Raw genomic sequence first — 23,672 nt, forward strand, 5'->3', positions numbered from 1 at the left:
ACTACCTTCAGTACTTACCATCCCCAATACTTTAGTATAATCTTTCTGCCTCTGCAGAACTCCAAAAACTGGTATCAAATCTTTATATTAAGTGCTTTTGGTTAAAAACAAACAACAATGACAATAAAAAGCAACTGCCGTAGCTTGTTTCCTCACTGGACTCTGAATGATACATATGCTATTATTAAGGATTAATAAATGGTTGCTTAAATCCTTTTGCCTGAATATCATTGCTTATTGATGTATGAAATCAATGAATTCTTGTGAAATTTAAGCTGTAAGCACTGATAAAGAAACCAGAGTTGCATGTGAATAAACATTCACTTTCCTATGTGAAAAATGGGCTGTTCTGGGCATTACTAACTCAGTGAAACAAGATTTCCCATACGTTTTCAGTCATCACTTAAGGTCACCAAGAGGAATTGTCCTTTCATGTACTTTAGTCTGAATGGACAACATTCAAGACCTTCACCTCCAATTCTTTACCCAACTAGGTCCACTTATCTCTTCTGTTAAATATGTTCCTGTATGTCTTCTTGATACAATGGCAAGAAATCCCAGAATTTCAAACTTAGAGATGTGAACCTTTCCAGAAATTTTTCTCTTATTTCCAATCCAATTCTTGGGACAAAAAAAAAAAAAAGATGAAGAAGAATCTCTGCTTCCATACCATCAGGCATACTTCTGTCTTTTTTTATTTTTCTGCCTTCTGAACTACACTGTCAACTTCCTGAAGAAATAATGCTTTGTTAATATAATTCCAATGGATAACAATACAATAATACAATAACAAGCTTGCTGAAGACTGAACAAATGTGGGATGAAAAAAATAATGAATGAGTGGTTTCAATTATCACAACTAATCTTCTGGTATTATATAACAAACAGTTGACATATCTATACATTTCTATGATTTGGACTTTAGTATTATCAACTTCACCCCTTACTTAGAATTTAATCAATAACCTGGTTTCTTACTTCATCGCTATATATTTGTGTCACATTCTACTGCTGCTGAATCTCATTTACTTATGTAAAGTACGTCTCACGGGGACTTTGGAGTCATTAAAAAGATTAAATTGTGTTTGATTTAATTTAGTGTTAAATATATTCCATTGTTTTCTAATTCTTTGGAAAATTGATAATCCTGCCGTATAGTGTATGCAATAATTCCTTATTAATTAAAAAATCTGTTTAACAAGGACAGCAAACTTCCTCTCTACAACAGATAACAGGGTTTATTCTGTAATTAACTCCCTGTCAGAGTCCTTAAACTAATTTTATCTTATGTTTGTTTCTTAGATGCTTTGGCTCTATCTGTGGGCCTAGAGACAATCTGGTACTAAATCACCCTTGATTTCAATGTTTACAATGTGATTGTCCCATGTAAACTGCACTGTTTTACTTAACTATAAATATATTTTACTATATTTTTCAATTCACCTTTTGCTTATGTTTTACATGACTGTTTATCTTTTTTATTAGTCATCTTCCTTGAATATGGATCTTCTCTTTAGAATGGAAAACTAGGGGCCCTAGTCTATCCTGTGGCATCAATGCACTATATGAAAGTAAAAATTGCTGGAGAGGTTAGGTTAAGACTCAACTTTGGAAGTAGCAGTTTCTTGCCTCAGTGTAAGAGCACAATAGCTTCCACTTACTACCAACATTATTGAGAATATAAAATAATTCATATATACGTGGTTAGAAAAAAGAGTATATACATTTAAGGCAGATGAAAGTTTCCTAATTTTCAGATTCAAGCTTTCCAGAGTTAATGATAGTCAGTCTTTATTACTTTTCAGTCCAATGTACTGACTTGTCTATGGTTACTGTTTCTTTTGTGTTCTCTAGCTGACTCTGGTCATGATGACATTTCTTTTATCTGAATAACTTTCTAAATGACACTGAGATTCCTAAGGGACTCTCTCCTATAAGTAGAAATAGAATTGAAAATTCTTTTCCTGGGACATTCAAAGATGATAGAATTTCACCCTTCTTTAATAAACTCTTTCTTGATCCTATATATCTGGTCCTTTTTATTAGCAATAACATAACTCAAAATCTGAGGAGTTTTTGATATTTTTGATATTTTCCGAGTCCTACAACTTTTTTCCAATTTTCTTTTGAAACAAGTTTATTCAAGCTTTCACTCAATCATTCCTTTGAAATCGCTTTTGTCAAGATCACCAACAATTTCTACATTGCTAAATCCAGTGGCCAACTATCACAGGTCATTTATTCCTTCTTGAAATAAGTTCTTCACTGAGCTCCAGGACAATATCTTGATTTCCTCACTGTAGAGGAAAGACACTGTAGTGTACTGTGTCTTCAGTCTGCAGATATTGAGAAGACCACAGGACTTAATCACTGGGGCTCTTACCGTCTCTATCTACCTTGCTCCTTCCGTAACTCATCTAACTTCATTGTTCTAGACACCATTGAAATGCTGACAACTCCTAAACATATATGTCTGGCCAAGACTTTGTTGGCTCACACAACCAACTATTTAGTCTATTTCTTCTCAAATTAGCAATAATAGAATTTCAGAAATATCCTGTCAACTATGGAACTCTGGATAGTGCCCCTTCCTAGAAAATAACACATAAAGTGGTGTCTTTTTTAATTTTCCAGGACAACAGTTTTGGATTCATTCTTAATTTCCCTATTTCTCAAATGTCTGATCATACTTGTTAGCTCTACCTTCAAAATAAGCCCAGAATCAAGTCATTTTGCATTACTTTCTATATTACTACCCTTATCCAAGTCACCATTATCTCAACAGCATCTCATTCACTTTTCTACTTCCCAACTCACCCTCTTCTAATTTATTCTCAACACAGCAGCAAGGGTAATTTTTCTAAAATGTAGGTCAAATATGTCACTACTCTTCACAAAACACTTAAATGGCTTTAAATATAAAGTGAAAGACAATATCCTTACAATAGTATGCAAGACCTATGAGACCTGACCCACCATTATTCTCAAAGCTTCTTTCTCACCATTCTTCAATGATTTACTCTGTTTCAGCCACACTGGCCTCTTTGCAATTCCTAGAATAGACTAAGTTCACTTCTGCCTCAGGACACTCACACTTTCTACAAACTGCTTAGAATCTTTGTATTCTTAATTTCCTTAAAAACTACTCATCTAGGCTGGGCGCAGTGACTCACGCCTGTAACCCCACCACTTTGGGAGGCCGAGGTGGGTGAATCACGAGGTCAAGATATCGAGACCATCCTGGCCAATATGGTGAAGCCCCATCTCTACTAAAAATACAAAATAATTCACTGGGCATGGTGGCACAAGCTTGTAGTCCCAGCTACTCGGGAAAATGAGGCAGGAGAATTGCTTGAACCCAGGAGGCAGAGGTTGCAGTGAGACGAGATCGCACCACAGCATTCCATTGGAGCCTGAGTACAGAGAGAGAATCCATCTTAAAAAAAAAAAAAAAGAAACTACCCATCTATTTATTTCTCATGTCTCCTTTCTGAAACGTTACCTTAAGAGTGAAACCCTCCTTGTTCATCTGTTAAAAGTTGTCACTTATCGTGCCTACCTACCTATCAATTACTTGCTTTCTTTTCATCATACTTATAACACCTCGTAGTTTGATGTATTTATTTGACAACTCCTAATCTACTCCTGCTAAAGCAAAAACTCTCTGTGGGTGGGACTACGGTCTGTAAAAAGGAATGTCACATGTATTATAAATGATCCTGACTCTATGGACATAATTTAAAACACTAAGAGGCTTGGATATGCAGAAGAGAGGCCATAAAAGAAAGTATTGAGAAAGACTTTCTCTGGAGGTTGAACTTGGCTCAGGATTACTTCCTCTCCTGCAAAAGAATTTTAAAAGGCTCAATAATACATATATTAGGAAATCCGCCAGGGAAAAGTAAATGCAAGATGCACAAGTTAAAATTCTTAAGGTCTGAGGTTTCATTTAGAAGAAGAAGTCTTCATACCTGGAAAGGGGCTTTCAAATTAAGAAGAGTTTTGGGGTTAAAAGATATGTGTACAAAATGAGATAAAACTTGTTTTCCACGGTACATATTGCTATGTATGCACTTACTAAATATTTATTATACTCATTATTTATTTCATTGTAGTGATAAAATTCTATAACAAGATTTAGGTATGCAATTGTAAATTCTTCAATAGTAAATTGAAAAACATTGATTTTTAAAGAGAAAACTATATGTGTCATAAAACTTTCTCTATTTATTTTACAGAAGCATATTTTCTAAAATTACAAATCTATATTGCTGGATTCATTGTTCTCATATTTTCTTTCTTTTTTGAAAAATATACTTTAAGTTCTGGGATGCACGTGCAGAACCTGCAGGTTTGTTAAATATGCATATATGTGCCATGGTGGTTTGCTGCACCTACAACCTGTCATCTACATTAGGTATTTCTCCTAAGGCTATCCCTCCCCTTACCCCCAACCCCCCGCCTTTTCAAAGTAGCTAATATCATGTGCATGGCTAGATGTCCGTAAAGACATCATGAGGTAGCAATATGAATGTAATAAACAATATGCACTGAACATATAGGCCTTTAAAATAAATAAATTAGCTCAACTTTAAAACTCACAATTTTGCACAGGTACACAAATCAATACACTCTTTTCATCAAAATATCTTTATCATAACAAGTCTCCATTTAAATTTTTCTCAGAATTCTAAACTGATTTAAAACATTTACCAATTAAATCTCATGAAACTCTTCCAAGAAAGATTACATAGTAATAATGCTGACAGTTAAGAACTACAAATCTCTTGGCACAAATGACTCCACTAACTCAATGCACGGAGAGAGTTCACCAAACTTTAGCATGGTTTCTATTGTCCCACGACCACGTTCCTAGGATAATCCAAGCCCCCTCTTAAAATGCCTGCCTGAGAAAGTTTAGTGCTGCTTTTATGATTCAACTTGATTGGCCCAGAAGGTGCCCAGATATTTGGTCAAATATTCTGGATATGTCTGTGAGGGTGGTTTTGGATGAGGTTAACATTTAAATCAGTAGACTAGACTGAAGAAAGTATATTTCCCTCCCTAATGTGAGTAGTGGGACTCATCCAAGCAGTTGAAGACCTGAATAGAACAACAACAAACCAACCCTGACCCTCCCATGAGTAAGAGGAGAGTCCTCCTGACTGACTGCCTTGAGCTATGACATCGACCTAGTCTGCCTTCAGACTGAAACTGAAACAGGTCTTTTTGGGTCTCAGGCCTTCTGGCGTTCAGCCTAGAACTTACACCATCAATTCTCACAGGTCTTTAGCTTGCCATGTGCAGATCTTGGAACTTCCTAGCATTCATAATCATGTCAGCTGACAGTTGATTTCTTACATTATACCTCATATATATATATCCATTCATATTATAATATATATTCGATTGGTTCTTTTATTCTCTTTTCTCTGGAAAACTCTGACAAACACAGCTGCCAAAATAACTTACTGTTTGTTCCAGACAAAACCTATATATAGGCCTCTGGCCTTTCTTTTCTTAGAGCAGATACTTTAGAAAACTTGTAATTATAAATCCTTTCTCTGTCCTTTTAAGATATAAATTTCCTACTACCTACACATTATCTCCTCAAGGACCTGGGAGTCATCTCTTTAAAATGCAATAATCCAGGAAGATAGTTCTTCTATCTCTCAGTTCCTCTGAGAAAGTAAACCGTAACAAACTCAGATGGCCCAGTCACATTGACCAACCCACTTTAACACCCTTTAATACTTTTCTTTTAGCACACAGGAACATTTAAAAAGTCTCTCACCATTTGTTTTGGTGGAATTTAGCCCAATTTACACTGACATTTTTCTCCCCTACTACAGTGGTCCCAATGAAATCTGTCTCGCATTTTTAAAAAGTATCTAGTGATTTTTTTTTACACTGCTCAGTCCCTCTATCAAGCAGACATTGACCTTGGAAACGTGGTTAATAACATAAAAGGCAATGCAAAGTTATTCACAATTATTTTCAGCCTGCTGAACAAGGTCCCTCACATTTTCATTTTACAATGAGTGCCATGTATTATGAAGCTGGTCCTGAGAGTAACAGAAATTGTAATAGTACTGGTAGTACTGGGAGTGGCAGGAGGAGTACAGGGAAGAAGAGGAGGAGTGGCAGCAAAAGCTATTCACTTTATTAAACAATTTGTTAAACAATTGTTCTGGAACATGCTCTGGTCTAAGTGTTTTATTGGTAACAGCTTATTCAATCTACAAACAGTGGTAAGATACTATACAAATACAAATTCTTTTTACTGTTGAAAAACTAAGGCAACTACTCTAAGTGACAGATCTGACATAGGGAGACAATAGTAAAAATAGAATAGACAAAAAACAGATGAAAAAGGGTAGAAATAGAATCGAAAGGAAATAATAAAAGATTCAATTTAAAAGAAGATTCCATAACAAGTATGTTTTCTTGTTTTGTTTTATATTCTTTTTGAATTAGGTAATTAAGTGGGTGGTGGAATAATAATTGAGATGGTCTTGAAGAATAAGATAAGCTTAACTTTATTAAACTGAATTTATACTAAGATGTCTAACAGATAGTTGGACATATAAGCCAGTGCTCAACAGAAAAGTGGATGCTGAGGAAAGAAATTAGGAAGAGGCTAGTAAGATGGTATTTGAAACCAGAGGAATATATGAAATTCAGAAATGGGAAAAGAGGCCAAAGAAATAAACAAGGCCCCATTTAAAGATCTAGGAGAAGAGTCAGGAGTGGTGATTGAAAAATGGTATTTCTTTTTGAGGTTTACAGTGTTATTTAAGTTCAGAGAAAAAGTTTAAGTAAGCAAGTTTTCAAGAGTTCTAAATGTTGTAGAGAGCTCAAGGAGCAACGAGGGATTAACGAGAACAAAATATTGGAGTTAAGAATAAACACCAGTGACTATCAAGAGAGCAATTTCAGTGTAGTCAGAGGCATAAGCCAGGTTGCAAATGTTTACAAAGGCAAGAGAGGGAAGGTTGTTTGTTCTTTTCAGATATTTGAAATTGAAGAAGAAGAATAGGTGGGAGAGCAGAAAAAGTGGAGCCAAGAAAATGAATTTATAGGATCAGAAAGGTTTTGTCTTAATTAAATGATAAAGTGATAGACTTGAAAAGGCCAGAGAGCATTACTTATCGAGAACTGGTTACCCAATTCTCCAATAAGGAAGGACACCCCTTCCTTATTGCAATCTTTTGATCCCCCTTTTTATTCTCAACTCTTCAGGTAGCCATGAATCTTGTGGACTTGGCATTATTAGATGTTTTGGGTTGTGACTGTTTCAAACACATAATTTTAGCAGTTGGCTTTACCTTTCTGTATCTCATCTTCTAACTACAAAATTAATATAATCATAATAGGCTTTGCCTGGTCTGCCTCATAGGCTCACTCACTCAGAGTGTCCAAAGAGGAAACGTTTGTGAGATAGATTATAAAATGTTTAGGTAACATTTAAAAACTAAAATGTAATTATATAGACAGTTTTCTAATTAGTGACATTATTATTGTTTACTTTTTGCTCTTTAGAAGAATTCCCAAGGATAGCCTTGAGAGTTCTCTTCACTGTTCACCTTTAAGTGTCTGCCTGAAATTCAACCCCGACTGCATCTGGCAACATAGGAACTTCATTGTTTTTTCTTCTGTTCGATTATGCCCACAACCTAACACAATCTGAGTAGAAAAGAAGCAAAACTGCTAGCAAAATAGCTTTGGGTCACTTCTAATAAAAGTGGCTTATCATTGTTCATTATGTACATGAACTGCACCTTTATTTCCATTACTCAGGAATCCATTCGGATTTTTAAAGCTACTGTGTGCAATGGTTATCATATGATTATATGTGGCATCCATTTTTCTTCCTACTATATTCCCTTTTTACAATCTATAAGAGTCGTAAACTTGGAGGATTTTATTGGAAAGTCAAGGTGGCAGAGTTATGGAAATGACTCAGAAATTATGCTTCCCTGCCGCAACAATGTTGATTTACTTGTAATGCTAAACATACTCCACTAAGTCATACACAGCTCTTGGGAGAGGGTTGACTAATTAGCTCAGTGACTTATCCGCCCACATGCTCTGCTGATTCTGATACATTAAAACATTTTATTAGCTTGCAAGGTCAGAAAATCTTACTGCGTGGGTAGTATTTCTAAAAATTTAATGGCAATAGCCTGATGTTGGATCCTTTGCATCTGTAGATTGGCAATAAATCTTCAAAGATGAATAAACTCATATACTTATTTCTCAGGACTTTGCACATAGAGGTCTCAAGAAAGCCTGCAATGTTTAAAAAGAAATAATCATTGTCAAAATCAGATAATAAACTATTCATTTTGGGGGGTGTATTAGTCTATTCTCATGCTGCTATAAAGAACTGCACGAGACCGGGTAATTTATAAAAGAAAGAGGTTTAATTGACTCACAGTTCAGTATGGCTGGGGAGGCCTCAAGAAACCTACAATCATGGTGGAAGGGGAAGCAAACACATCCTTTTTCACATCACGGCAAGAAGTGCCAAGCAAAAGGGGAAAAGCCGCTTATACAACCATCTGATCTTGGGAGAACTCACTATCAAGAGAACAGCATGGAGGTAACCACCCCCATGATTCAATTACCTGCCAACAGGTCCCTCACCAGACTCATGGGGATTATGGTAACTACAATTCAAGATGAGATTTGGATGGAAACCAGACAAACCATATTGGTGGGAATAAATTGAGTTGTCTACTTGCATTGAATCTTTAGCAGGTAGAAAACACACAACTGAAAATTTAATTTTCAACATCACCATCTGTAATCACCAGTTTAGCACAAGTATTGCATTAAATTAGACTACTGTGGTCCATTTGAGCTGAGCGAATTACATACATCTTTTGATTTCCCAGCAATGGTTAAATCCTACCGTCAGTGTACTATATTCTTTGCATATAAAAGATGGCAATATTTATTTCTAAACAGATAATTGCCTTCTCTGCTAATCACTTATAATGCTTCACACTTCTGATTAGCTCTTTTTTTAACAACAAAACTTACTGAAACAAAAATTCTGTGGGACAGAGGAAAAAAGTAGAAATCAAAATAAAGTCATAGGGCAAATAAACAGTTAAGTGGGTTATTTTGTATGCAACCATAATAAATAAATTTGAAGCAGAAAATATTTAAGGGCTACATTTTGCAATCTTTCAATAAGTATTATGTGCTAAATAATATACCTTATGAGAGTACACAATGAGCTTTTTAAAAAAATTTGGATGCAAGTTATCACTTTTCACTTACTTTCTATAATCTAAACACTCTATGAAAAATATATAAAAATATGTGAACATGAGTAAAATGCAGAAACAATGAGTTATTAATTGCTTTTTCTTTCTTTTTATTATTTTTATTTTTTTTATTTTTATTGAGACAGAGTCCCACACTGTCACCTGGGCTGGATTGCAGTGGCACTATGTCAGCTCAGTGCAACCTCTGCCTCCCGGGTTCACGTGATTCTCCTGCCTCAGCCTCCCAAAAAGCTGGGATTACAGGGGCCCGCCACCACACTTAGCTATTTTTTTTTTCTGTATTTATAGTAGAGATGGGGTTTCAACATGTTGGCCAAGCTGGTCTCTAACTCCTGACCTCGGGATACGCCCACTTCGGCCTCTCAAAGTGCTGGGATTACAGGCATGAGCCACCACACCTGTCCTATTAATTGCTTTTAAAAGTTATTCATAAGATTGTGATAATTCTGTGAATAAATTCAATTCATTCCCCAAATCCTGGTCATTAGACATTTTCCTATGGCCAGTAATCACACTTTTACTGCCTTTTCTAATGTTTCCTCATTCTGCTATCTTGCATTCATAGAAAAATGAAGCAGATAATTTTATGTGTATATATATTCTTTTAAATTGTGCAATTTTGACAACAAATTATGGGTCACGAGGTGTGACGCACAAGAAGATTGCAGGTAATGAGAATGTCATAAAACTGAGTTCAAATGTAGGTTCTGCTAGAAAACTAGCTAAGTAACTTTGAGGACATGTCATCTAGATCAGCCTCAAATTTTTGAGCTGTTATTTAATAAGATTGAGTTAAATGATCACTCACATTCCATCTACCTCAAAAACTCCATGTTCTAAGTCCACTGACATGCAGAATTTCAGCACATTTGCAAACAAAATGTGGATGCATTAGTGCTGCATTAAATACTTACACAAAAAAAGGAGTAAAAGTCCTGCAGATGGGTAAAAATGCAAAGTCCAAAAAGGAAAACCAAGTAGCAATCAATATTTCCAAGGCCTATATCTCCTTTCTGGTACTTACTCACACCTTGCCGCAATTCCCAACCAAGTTAATAGATGTGAACTGAAGATCACTATGTTCTAGTACACGATACTGTAATATCTATCTAAAAATACTTTTCCACTCCTGAAAAATTCCGTCTTATACCCATATAAATTTAGAAATGACAAATAGAAAACAATAATTATTCTCAAATGCAAAACGGCAAACAGTTTGAAAAATGGCCTAAACAAAGAATACACACACACACACACACACACACACACACACACACACACACACCTGTGTCCTTAAGGAGCTCGGAGTCTATTCTGATAATTATCCACTTACACAAAAATGTACACTAACAGTGATGAGAAAGTAGCAGCACAGAAGAAGGAGATGTTGCTCTGGAGTAGAAAAGAAAGTTTGCAGGTCCCCGATGGTCAATGACTTATGTTTTGTTCAAGCACGTAGTATAACAGCCATCCATTTCACTAGGATTTAAAGAATAAATATATTCAGTACAATGCCAGTTTACTATTTATGAGGGTTTGGCCACCTGTCAAGCTCCTTTATGGAAACCTAGCTCCACAAGAAGCTTCAAGAATAGCTTCTGCCTACACTAGGCAGGTCTGTGAAAAGTAAACTAGATATTCACCTCTGTATGACCGGGAGAAAACAATCAAAACAGAAGAAACATAACTCCTATTCCTATTTTCAAATCTCACTTGAATGCATGTAATGTAATTGATGAAACCAAATTTGCATTCAGAATCCTAGCTGCTAATATAGATGATTATAGTTTTCCAGCATCTGTGGTCAAAGGAGAATGGAATGGTCATCTACATAGCAATTTCCCAGCTACCATTCCGGAAAACAGATCCTAAAAGAAAATGACATGGGAGAGTCAGAGCTTTAACCTCTTCCTTCTTCCCACATAAAGTTTCTCTCATGTTTTTCAACAGCTGGTCAAATTCTGTTCTTGTCTTTCACACATTCGCATCAATATTCTACCTCTGCAGCAGTACTGTATATCAGGGGCAGGGCTTGGGATGTGCAGTCAGGGAGAAAACAGACTTGATCTCCCATTGGTGGTGTTTTTCACTTTCCTTTAAACTTTTTTTTTTCAGTTTGAAAACTGAAAACTCCTATTATTCCTATTGTTTACCTTTCTCTTTCCACTCTCATTGTTTGATATGTTTAGTGTGGTCTCCCTGTATGAGGAATTGTCACCAATCCAGTTATACGGGGATTTGTGCATTTTTCAATGGCCCCCTTGTCATTCTTTGATTAAAAGTGATTGCTCTCAAAGTTCAATGTTGTGACCACAGAGGAAGATCCAGTCAGCTCTGAACCAGGAAAGCTGAAGAATGTTGACAGAGAAGGCTCATGGGAAGGGAGGACACCTCAAATCAAAGGTGTTTAATAACAAGTGGCTAAATAAATGAGTAATAAAACCTGGATTCGTTTTATAAGGAGGAACTAAGAGTTTCTTTATGTTTCCTTCAGTATTTAGTATATGTCAACTTGTGTAGTCATTCCTCAGCTCTTAATATAATACCTAGTGACTGATTAGCACTTAATAAAAGTAAGTTTAAAAATAGTGACTGTGAATGATCATTAAAAACAGGAACAAATTTGTTTTACTTGTGGGTGGAGTATAAATGAGATCTTGACTTTGGGATTTAAGGATGGAATAAACTCATCATGAAGTGTTATAACTAATTCTCTCTCTATGTCTCTGATTCTCTGCCAACTTGAACTTCAGATGTGCAGTAATCACTCATTCAGATGGAGTAACCATTGCTAAATAAACAAGAACACAAAAATGAAATAAACAAAAGACAAAAATCCACAACAACAAATTTAACTACTTGCTGAGAAGCAAAAAATTACCAAGAGTTGGCAGTAGCTGACACTGTAAACTTGTTGATGTTACTATTATTTACAACAATCTATAATATATAGAAAAATGTTAATTTTTAAGAAAGAACTGAAATATATGAATTTATATTCTGTAGTCTGTAGCAATAAATGAGTGATATAAATTAAAAGATGAAAATTAATCAAAAGAACACAATTCCTTAAAAAATTGAAAAATATCAGTTACTTTGGCCCTCTAAAATCAGAATGAACAAAACACCAGAAAAGCACACTGCAAAAAACACTCTACCGGCCTGTCTTAAATTAATCTAATTATTTTATTCTCTTTTATTTTTCCCCTGGCTCAGTCATTAGTAGATGTTATCTTTGTCTATGGTGGGTATTGTTGATATCACTGTTTACAGTAAAGTTTTTTCTCTTAACGAGCATAAACAATTTATTCCAATATGATTTTTAAAATTTTCTCTATAGATAGTCAGAAAATCAGAAGCAGAAGCCAAATGTTACTGACAGAAAATATAAAGGAAAAAAGGCCAGTAGATTTTATAAGGAATTTTATAACTAAGTTGAGCATAAAAATAAAACATTAATGAATCTGACAATATCATTCTAAAAGAAGTAGACAACATGTCTGGCTCTAAAAGACCAACATAAAATATATTTTTCCTTATAATATTTCATAGTTTTCCTACAAAAGATAAACTCAAAGACAGTAAAATTTTAAAAGCTGAATTTCATTATATTCTTAAATTCTCTGTTGAAAATATTTTATATCAATGCAATGAGTTAATAGCATCTCCTTTAAAGTTTTCAACTTCTCAAAAGTACATTCAGGTCTTTCCTTGCCTTCAATGAAATAGGTCACTGAAGTTCTTTAAACTTAGTATTTTAGAGTTTTAGCCCACTAAGTACACTGTGCTAGAGTGTACTATGTATGGATATCCGGGAGTCTGTGAAATTCCAAAGTTAGTTGGAAATATTAATGTGTATTTGTATATGTGTATATTTTAAGAGAGGAGATCAAGGGTCTCAAAGATACTAGGACAGGGGTGTGTGTGTGTGTGTGTGTGTGTGTGTGTGTGTGTGTACAAAAAGATTGTGAGGGATTGGCTCCCATAATTATGGAATCTGAAAAGTCTCACCAGCTGCATCTGTAATCTGGACACCCAGGAAAGCCAGTAGTGTAATTCCAATCCAAGTTCAAAAGCCTGAAAACAAGAGACCTAATGGTCCTAGTCCAGGGGCAGAAGACTGATACAGCTTAAGCAGACAGGCTGAAAGAAAAAAATTCAATTTTCCTCTGCCTTTTGTTCTATTCATGCCTCATCCGACTGGATGATGCCCACCCATGGTGGGTAGGACAGTCTTTTCTACCAAATTAAATGCTAATCTCTTCTGGAAACATTCTCACAGACACACTAAAAAATAATGCTTAGGCACTCCTTAGCCCTGTCAAGTTAACACATAAAATTAACCATAACAATGTCTATAACACAAAAAACATTAAGAATCATTGAACAGTTTTTCAACTATACTTGCTTCTCTGAAGACTGAGTCACTTGATCTATTTTCTTTTAATCAAAAAAATCTGGTGATATATCTATACTCTTCCTCATGTGATTTCATTTACACTCATTGCCTGATTTTTAGTTTTGCCTTTAGTCATTTTCTCTTCTAATTATGCACACGCTTTTAAAATTTCAGCTGTCATCTTGGTTTTAGGTACTATTTTTCTAATGTTAAATCCTCTCTCTTTTTCTCAATCTCTGGCCTCTTTCGTGAGCAAAAAAAAAAAAAAAAAAAAAAAAAAAAAAATGCAGAATTACCTTTTACATATATTTACTGGCTCTTTATTCTCTTTTTGAGACGGAGTCTCGCTCTGTCTCCCAGGCTGGAGTGCAGTGGCATGATCTCAGCTCACTGCAAGCTCTCCCTCCCGGGTGGGTGCAATCTCCGCCTCCCGGGTTCACACCATTCTTCTGCCTCAGCCTCCTGAGTAGCTGGGACTACAGGCGCCCTCTCACCACGCCCGGCTAATTTTTTGTATTTTTTAGTAGAGATGCGATTTCACTGTGTTAGCCAGGATGGTCTCGATCTCCCGACCTTGTAATCCACTCGCCTCAGCATCCCAAAGTACTGGGATTACAGGTGTGAGCCACCCCACCCGGCCTTTCACTGGGTCTTTCTAAATAAACATTAAAATTCACCTACCCAAATTCCACCATGACTGCTTCATTCCCTGTAACAGGTAATGTCTCAATCCATTCAGTTTCTCAAGGTCAGCACTAAATCATGCCACCTTCTTCTTCTTTTTTGGAATGTGATATTTAGAAAAAAAGTTTGCTGAGTAAATGTTTCTTGGATTTGCTCCCTCTCTACATTGTCAACATCTAACTTCAAGCTCTTGACAATGCTACCATAAGAAACTTCCTCTTGAGTCTTCTCTCTTCTAAACCTACTCTGTTTTTCTTCTTCTTCTTTTTTTTTTTTTTTTTTTTTTGAGACGGAGTCTCGCTCTGTCGCCCAGGCTGGAGTGCAGTGGCCAGATCTCAGCTCACTGCAAGCTCCGCCTCCCGGGTTCACGCCACTTTCCTGGCTCAGCCTCCCGAGTAGCTGGGACTACAGGTGCCCGCCACCTCGCTTGGCTAGTTTTTTTGTATTTTTCAGTAGAGACAGGGTTTCACTGTGTTAGCCAGGATGGTCTCGATCTCCTGACCTCGTGATCCACCCGTCTCGGCCTCCCAAAGTGCTGGGATTACTGACTTGAGCCACCGCGCCCGGCCTGTTTTTCTTCTAATGTCAATAGAATTAATTTCCTCCAAAGCAAATTTACTGATAAAGCATTGTTTTCTAGCTATCTTTAACTTCTAGTACTTAACCACACTGTAGTACTTTTTTTTATGTGAATATTTGTTTACCTCATTAGATAGTAATATTCAGTGTCTCATTTATCTTTCTAGTGGCTTACCTGGGCCAGCTAACAAATAATGTATACATAGAACTGTAGAAGAAATGATTGTCTGCCAAAATGTGTGCTTTCCCTTCCATATGGTTAATTTGTTGCTGAGAGATAGTTGCCTAAAGGTGGACTACGTTTCCCAGCTCCTATACAATGCAGGGGACTAGTTCTCAGCGGTGAAAGTTTAGCAGAAGTGGTATATAAATTCTAGAGCAGGAATTTTAACAACTTCATATTTTCTACTTTTGCTTTTGCCTTCCCCTTGCTGAATACAGAGTATTCCAAGGCACTGGAGAAAGAAGCAGCAAAAATATAGAACAGGTCTGTGTTCCTAAAGAACAATGTGGAAGTGAGCTACCTTTTCTGCCAGAAACACACTCACTGGAAAACGTAAGTGAGAATAAGTTTCTACTGCATTAGGGTATATTTGTTTAAGGTGCTGCAGTATCTAGTTATTCCAACTAGTATCACTAGGTAGTCAATAAAACATTTTGAAATGAATGTTTATAACCTACCTACAGATAATACTGTTGTGCAAGTGTGAAGACAGGAAAAAGGAAAGGATACCTCTTTTGCATTTCCCAAAATACTGTGGTACATTATGATTCAGGATTCGTTATATGTTATGTCCTTCAAATACAGAAGAAAATAATTATAGCATATTCCTTTGAAACATAATCCAAACTTTTCATTTTTATAAAATTTATCCATTTTAATAGTTTTTTTTTATTTTAGCAGTAAATCAAAGTACTGTTTTGTTCAAGAAATAAATAAAAAATAATACAAATAATTAAAGACAGTACGGAAAATATTGACAACTAATTAAGGCATTGATAGCATTTGGATGAATGCCTAGTTAAAACTATCCAAAAAAAAAAAAAAAAAAAAAAAAAAAAGGCTAAGCTATTTGAGCAACCAGAATATGTACATTACTTCTTCATATAAATCTGTGTATCTTGGGGTTGTTTAGTTTGCCCAATTTATATGTCATTTTTTCCCATTTTTTTGTAGTCATTCAATTTATTTCATTAAAATTGAATTAGTGGGAAAAGAAAATTTAATCAAGAAGTTTTCCCTCCAGCACTCTTTCCCATAATGCATTAGAAATTTGTGAGATAAGATTTCTTAAAAATATCTGAGATGGTAATGAATGCGGAGATCTGTGTAGAACTGAGTTTTACATAGATATATTCATTTTGGTCTTTTTGAATATAATGCAATACATAGTCATAGTCCAATAATTACTCATATTTGTTGATCTTGTATCTGCAGAAGTTTAAAGTCTGTTGTCTACTTTCTCTTTGATAGTCAAAATGTGACTCATGGACCAACTGCAACAACATTTCCTGGAACTAACTGAAAATGCAGAATCTCAAGTTTCACCTCAGTTGTTTTGTATAGATGTTAATATTTGAGAAGCACTGCTTGAGGTGACAAAGAAGAAAAACTCAATGGACTGATGAGAGTTCTAAAGAAATTTTACTGCTACAAAATAATGATTTCTAGGGGTTAAATAAAACATTTCTTTAAATTGGGTTTTTTTGTGTGAATAACAAAAATAACAAATAACATAATTAATTATTTGCCTCATTAGCCTTTCAGAATTAGCATTAAGTTTCAGGAAAAGTAGGCAGGATTTTCTTCTTTGGGCTTTCTATCAGTTGAGATGATTCCAACTAAAAGGAGTAGCAAAAAAGCACACCTGTGGTATTTTAGCTAGGAAGACAATCCTGAGAGTAAAAATTAAGGCAGGTCTTTGAGGTGACTTAATCCAACATCTCTGGCTCCGTTTTGCTGGAGGTCTTCTTGACTTTTATCCTCCTCTTGGTGTAGCTTCATCTAAAAGCTAGTAAGAAACAGCAGAAAAAGTGACAGTTCTTGTGCATGGCAAAATCATGTCTGGAAGAAATGAGATGGTCTTTCCCTGTGGCAAAAAGTTAAGAATGGAAAAGTATTTCCCCAGAACTTCCCAACAAGTTTCTTCTTGCATTTTATTGTTTGGTGAGGATAACATGCTTCTTCCAAAATCAACTGCTGCCAACAAAGCAATGTGATTCATTCATTGGCTTAGATGAGAGTTCCTGAAAAAAAAATGATTGTTGGGGCGAATGAAAGTACCTTTATTGCCCCGTTTTCTTGGAAAAACCCCTCCTCCTCCTTCTCAGGTTTCTATTTAATAAGGAAGGAGAGACATGAATGCTGAGAAGCCAAGCATAATATTTATCAAATTTATATTTCTTTTATTAGATTTTTCATAATTGTATCTTTCTCGTTTTGCTCATCTAGTCACATTGTCACATGGCCTTTTGACACTTCTTCTCATAAAAATGATGGCTTAAACGTCATGACACTTGTCCTCAATTTCCTCACTGTCCCAATTATGTCCAAGGCTCTACCCCTAGCTCATTGGAGGAATGAATCTCTTTTTGTTTTTATTTGTTTTGTTGTTGCTTCTCTCAGCATAATTACTACACAAGAAGGTCTGCTGAGGCCATCAATGTAAGATAATCTACATGCCCAGAAACATCTATCATCTGCATTTCCCACTGCAGAAGAATGCTCTGATAGAGGGGAATCAGCTATTAAATAAGCTGAGGCCAATACGTAACATACCTGGTGAGGTGAGATGGGTTCTGTTGCATTTTAGATGACCAGCTTGTTTGTGCTCCCTCCAATTATTGAAAAATACTTTACATTGAATAATACCAAAACAACCTAACAATCCTATCTTCTCTTTTAGGTATAAATCTGTCACACAGAAGACAAAGAACATAATTGAAGCACAGCCTCAGATTTTTCTGAAATCTCCCTCAAACTCTAGAGTCAAGAAAACGAGTTTGTTTGTAACAGGACGGCTGCAGAGACAATTTTGTTGCTGTTGATATCTTCCTCTCTGTCAGTAAACTAGGACTTGTATTTGCTTGCTTAAGCATATGGCATAGAGTAGGCCTTCAAAATACATTTGTTCAGTAGAAGAATTCTGATCTTGAGGAAAATGGCTGACAGTTTCATGTATTTTTTAAATGATCTGTGAATTTTGCCTTAAAAATAATGATCATTGCTACATCCTCTCAACTATGATCAGAAGCTAGTAACAACTCAGTAAAGAATTTTTATGGTATACGTCTATCTTCCTCGCACCAAAATTACTTTTTTCTTTTATTTTATGACTTAGAATTAATCATAAGTTTGATGAACAAACCCTAAACAATAAGTGAAGATATTAATTATGAAAGAGTTTGAGCATGTCAATTTTCACTGAAATTTGCTTGATATGAGTAAAGAGTAACGGCTTGTAAGTGAAGACTATATATCATATATGTGTCCTTTGTATTTAATATATGTAAATGAAATGTCTAATAAATTGCTGATAACCACACTGCTTCAAAATATCAGAAAATTGTTTCCTCTTTGAGATGTGATCATTCCTCCATCTCTCCCGATGCTCTTAGCTTTTCCCTGCTCAGTCAATGTGTTTCCCCTGGAAAGTTTTCCCACTATACAAGTCCATAGTATTATGTGTGTGGGAGTGGGTATTTCCATAGCCCTTAGTGACTAGATATTTGTCTCTAATGGTTTTGTGGAATTTAAGTTATATCTGAAATCTTCTTTTGCAGATATAACTTCAATTCCTCAAGAGCATTGTGAAATCCACATACTTCCTTATATCCCACACAGGTGGGAGCATAGGATAAGTACTTAATTTTAAAAAGTTGATTTTTAAAAACTAACCAAAATTTTCATTTTCATTCCTTTATCTCTAACTAAATGTTACATTTTAAAAATATGGTAAAAATTATTAGATTTTAAAACGATCTGTTCCACCTTAAAATAACCTCTTTATTTCTAACCTTAACCCTCTGATGACATGATTCAGTGATGACAAATCTCTAGCTCTCGTGTTGTATGATTATTATTCTGCTTCCTCTAGTGTCCAATCTACTAGTAGTGACAGCAATAATTTGATAAACGTATCTAACTACTATATGTTTTTTCCAATGCTATTTTATGAAAACACCTCCAACATTTCCCAAGTCAAGTGAACCTATTAAAGATACTTAAATTATGTGTATTATATTTCAAAATATGAAAATATAAATAGAGCCCCACTATGGCACAGCTCATTACTAATGCAGATCTCATAGCAAAACAGCATCCCTTGAAATACCAAAATCCCATAAAATAAAATAACGAAAGACAAGACATTTACGCAGCAAATAGCCTCATCCCTTAAAAAAGCAGTATAAAGTGTTAAATATGAGGTAGAACTGGTACTACCAAAATTTTGTTCTTTAGAGCCCTAATCTAAAAGCCATTAGTAATGATACCTTTAAAAATGTGGTGTTTATGGAAGACTGGGAAATGTTTGAGCTAAATTTCTCTGAGTGGATTCACTTAGTATATTCCTTCCTGAGATGTACACAGAAAGGAAACTGTCTTAAATAGGTTTAAAATTTTGGAATAAAACTCTCTAATGTATTCCTGCACAAAGGAATATTTTCATGGAAATCCTATTAACTAGTAGAGGTGTTTTGAGGGACATTGACTGGGGAAATGCTGAGGTAAGTAAAAGGAATTTGAATACAAAACCAAGAGAGCTAATTTCTATTCTTAGCTAAGTAGCTCCAGGGCTTAGGAATTCATGCAATTACAGAAGGACATACCATGCACATTTAGTTCCAAATAAAATAGAATCATAAATGCATTTCATCTGAGAATTAAAAAAATATAATGCTGATATTTCTGTTTGTATGCGTTCAGCTTCAATAGCAGCAAACCAATTTCAAATGCTTATCCTGAGGCTTGAACCATGATCACAACGGTTTTACCAAACCAGGACATGTTCTTTTTTCTTTTCTCTGCTTTGTCTTCTGCCGTGTAGAGCTCCTCTCATGGTCTCAAAATGCTTTCTCCAGCTATTAGGATGCATAAGTTCATCTTTCATATTCTGTGAATATGGGAGAGTATCTTTATTTAAAAATAGTCAGCAAATTGTGAGATTTTTTCCAATTAGATTAAGTCATATGCCTTCTATAAGGTAATCACATTGGCCACAGAATGGAACGCACTGATAGGGTTTATCCTAGCTCACAGGTTCTACTCCTGAGAACAGGAATGCAATTAGGTACCTCCATGTTATAAGGGTCTTTTTAATGACAAATGAGATTTTGATGAATGGAAAAGGATGACATGGATACACAGGTGGAAAAAAATGTATCCTCTTTACTAGAGGAAAATGCAAGGAATATTAAAATTTATAAAATTATAAACTCATAAACCTGTACACATACATTTGTTTATAAATTTATAAAGTGATACAAGCTTTAAGAGAGAAGGGTAATAAATAAAAACAACCAAGTGAGCCTAACTTAATTATTGAAAACATACACATGAATACTTGTCATTGCTATTAGAAATGTCTTTTGGAAAAACTGTTGTCCTTCTTTTGTAAGTTAATCAAATCACTCTCTTATAAAAAACTAATTTGTGTTTTCTGGAAGACATCATAATCCCTATAGAAATTGGATAATTACTGATTTTTATCTGAAATGTAATTCAGGACATAGTTCCAGACGGTAAAAACACAACTATCAAATGAGATGGGATATTGTCTACTATTTTTTCACAGGCTTAAGAAAGCACACTTGATTTTTCCAATCAAATGTTAGTTTCAGACTTTGGGCAGCCACTTATTAACTGTACATTAGTTGTCAGTATTACATTAAATAAAGAGACATGCAAGTTTTTGAATTGAGAAATGTCAACACCTAACAGAGGTTGAATGTTAATAATAAGAGAAATTTTACTTATGTAAATTCAACAAACACAACACAGCATTTATATATTGAATGACACTATATAGAAACTAACAAAGAGTTTTGAAAGATATATCTCTTTTGTTTCAAGAAATGAAAATAATAAACAGTGCTTATTTATGCAGTTTGTCATTCTTATAGGAAGAGGTCAATAGTATGAGTTCCAGGAAATTGCAAACTTTCTGATAATACATATCTTTAAAACCTAGATGAAAGAACACCCTACTCCTTTTCTTACCAGTGAGGTACAAGCCTAGACATAGTTCCTGGTGGTAGGAGAGCCTGGCTTAGCCATTCAGTCTTTCACAGAGACAGTTGATATGGTGCCAATTATAAGTAAAGCGCTATACTCATTTGGCAGTAAGCACCCCCCAACTTCTTTCAATCACAATGCAGCTTTACGCCCTTCTTAGTTAGAAATTCTCAAAATAACTACTTTGAAAATTATTATAGCACAATGCATTTTTTAATACTTTTTGTTTCTTAGCCTGAATACAAAGAATCCTGAGAAAGTCTGTTCTGAATGTTCCAGTCCAATTTATTTTCTGATCTCTGTATGACTCAACTCTGGGCCATGCCAGTCTGAGACTCAGTCAAATGCTGGAAAAGCTTCTTCTGGACTAAAGCACTTCAATGACATCTGTTAAAAAGAACCACATTAGAAGACCTTTATGTTCTGTAAACTGCAATGAAAGCGGAATTATTTTCAACTTACTGTATCTACTTTGATGGTGGGTTGGAGTGTCACATACCATATTTAACCTAACACAGCAATTTGTATTCAGCACTGTGCTAAGTGTACTAAGGTCAGAGAATAAATGAAAATGCTATTTTCAAGAAGTCTGCACCCTGGGGTGACAATGTTACAAAGTGAAAATATGACAAACAACAAAAATAGTAAAAATGCTCAATTGTATAGTTCGGGAGAGCTACAGGCTTACTAGGCTACAAGAGTCACAAAAAGGTTCATAAGAAAAAAAAAACAGACTGACTTTTATCATTAGGCACAATTGCAGCATAATTTCCCTACTATTGCTTTCCTTGCCCCACCCCACCATCCCATCTTTATTTTGCATTGTCTACATAATTTAGCAAAGTGACAGACACATACAAGATGCTCCATGAGTGATTGTAGCATGGATAGTGATTAGGAACACCTGATATATGTGTCTATTTGAGGGTTAAACATTTTTCTACCAATAAAATAATTGTGCATTTTCTCATATCTCCAGCAATCAATGAAATGTAATCATAATTATGACTGTGTTCTCATTCTATGGTCTAACAATGTTTATGATATATTCTACAAATCCTCCTTCAAACTCAGATGCAATCTTAATAATAAACAGTATAAGCACCAACGATTAATTAGGAAGATGAAAGAAATATTATCTCTTCAGAAAAATTCTGTCTAATTTTTGATAGAAATCCTGTCTAAAAATGCTATTTCTCTTCATGGAAATATTTCTCTACTTGGAAGGTTCTAATTAACATTAACAAGCAGATTCTGTGTCAAGTTGTTATGATGAAAACAGGGCAAAAATACATTTTTTTTTCTTTTTTACAGAAAGAGGATAGGCATGCTTTCCTTGTTACCATGATGGAAATGTGTCCGATATTCCTGTTTGTGTACTAACCATAACATATTTCAATGTTATCCAGAATTGGGTGATCCTTCAACTGTGTGATAAGCCCATTCTGTTTGTGCATATGAGCATGTTAAAGAAATGACTAATATAAATCAATGGAGAATGAATTAAACAATAACATAGCAGGTAAGCTAGTCATTTAAATTCCCTAGAATAGCTCCCAGTGAGTTGTCCATCATTCACTGTTCTTTGCAGTTAAGTGAAATATTACAGTAAGCATCTTATTTTTAAGGAATATCAATTTTCCTTTACAAACATATTTTATTTTAAAAAGAGCAATAGTTTGTGATATATGAATAATAAAAATACCAGTATCATCTCCACTTTGCCTTCTGTTTTTCTTCTACATATGAATATGAGAATAATTTGCATGAAAATAAGAGGAGACTAAAATTATTATGCATCATAATTTTCTAAGAGCACTCTTTGGTTTTCAGATTTAGATTTAAAAGCAATAAGCAGAGAGTGTAGGTAAAAACAAATAGGTAATTTTCTACATCTCTTGTCTTAGTACATTCCTGCTGCTATAACAATATACCTTAAGCTGGTTAATTTAAAAACAACATATATTGATTGCTCACAATTATGGAGTCTGAGAAGTCCAAGATCAAGCTGCTGACAGGTTCAGTGTCTGATGAGGGTGGTTTGTCTGTTTTCAGATGGTGCTTTGAACACTGTGTCCAGAGAAGAAGAGTGCTGTATCCCCACATGTCAGAAGGGAAAATATCCTACCTAGTTTTCTCCAGTTCTTTTATAAGGTTACTAATTTGATTCATAAAAGCTCCACATTCATGACTGAATCACTTCCTAAAGTCCTCACCTCTTAAGAATTTCACATTGGCAACTCAGTTTCAACACATGAATTTTGAGAGGCATGTTCAGATCACGGCACCTCTTCAGCACAGAGCTATTCTGTTCTTGAATTTGGTTGCTTCATATTATGAAGATTTCAAAACTTTACTCGTTTAATTGATGTTTGAAATACTCCTTTTGCAAAAGTTTGTTTCGAAAGATAAGGATTTGGGCTCTTCCTTCCAAACACAGTTTTAAAGTTTGCACACATATCAATATTGTTCAGTT

Source organism: Macaca mulatta, chromosome 5 (genome assembly GCF_049350105.2).
Source record: "Macaca mulatta isolate MMU2019108-1 chromosome 5, T2T-MMU8v2.0, whole genome shotgun sequence".
NCBI classification, from domain to species: Eukaryota; Metazoa; Chordata; class Mammalia; order Primates; family Cercopithecidae; genus Macaca; species Macaca mulatta.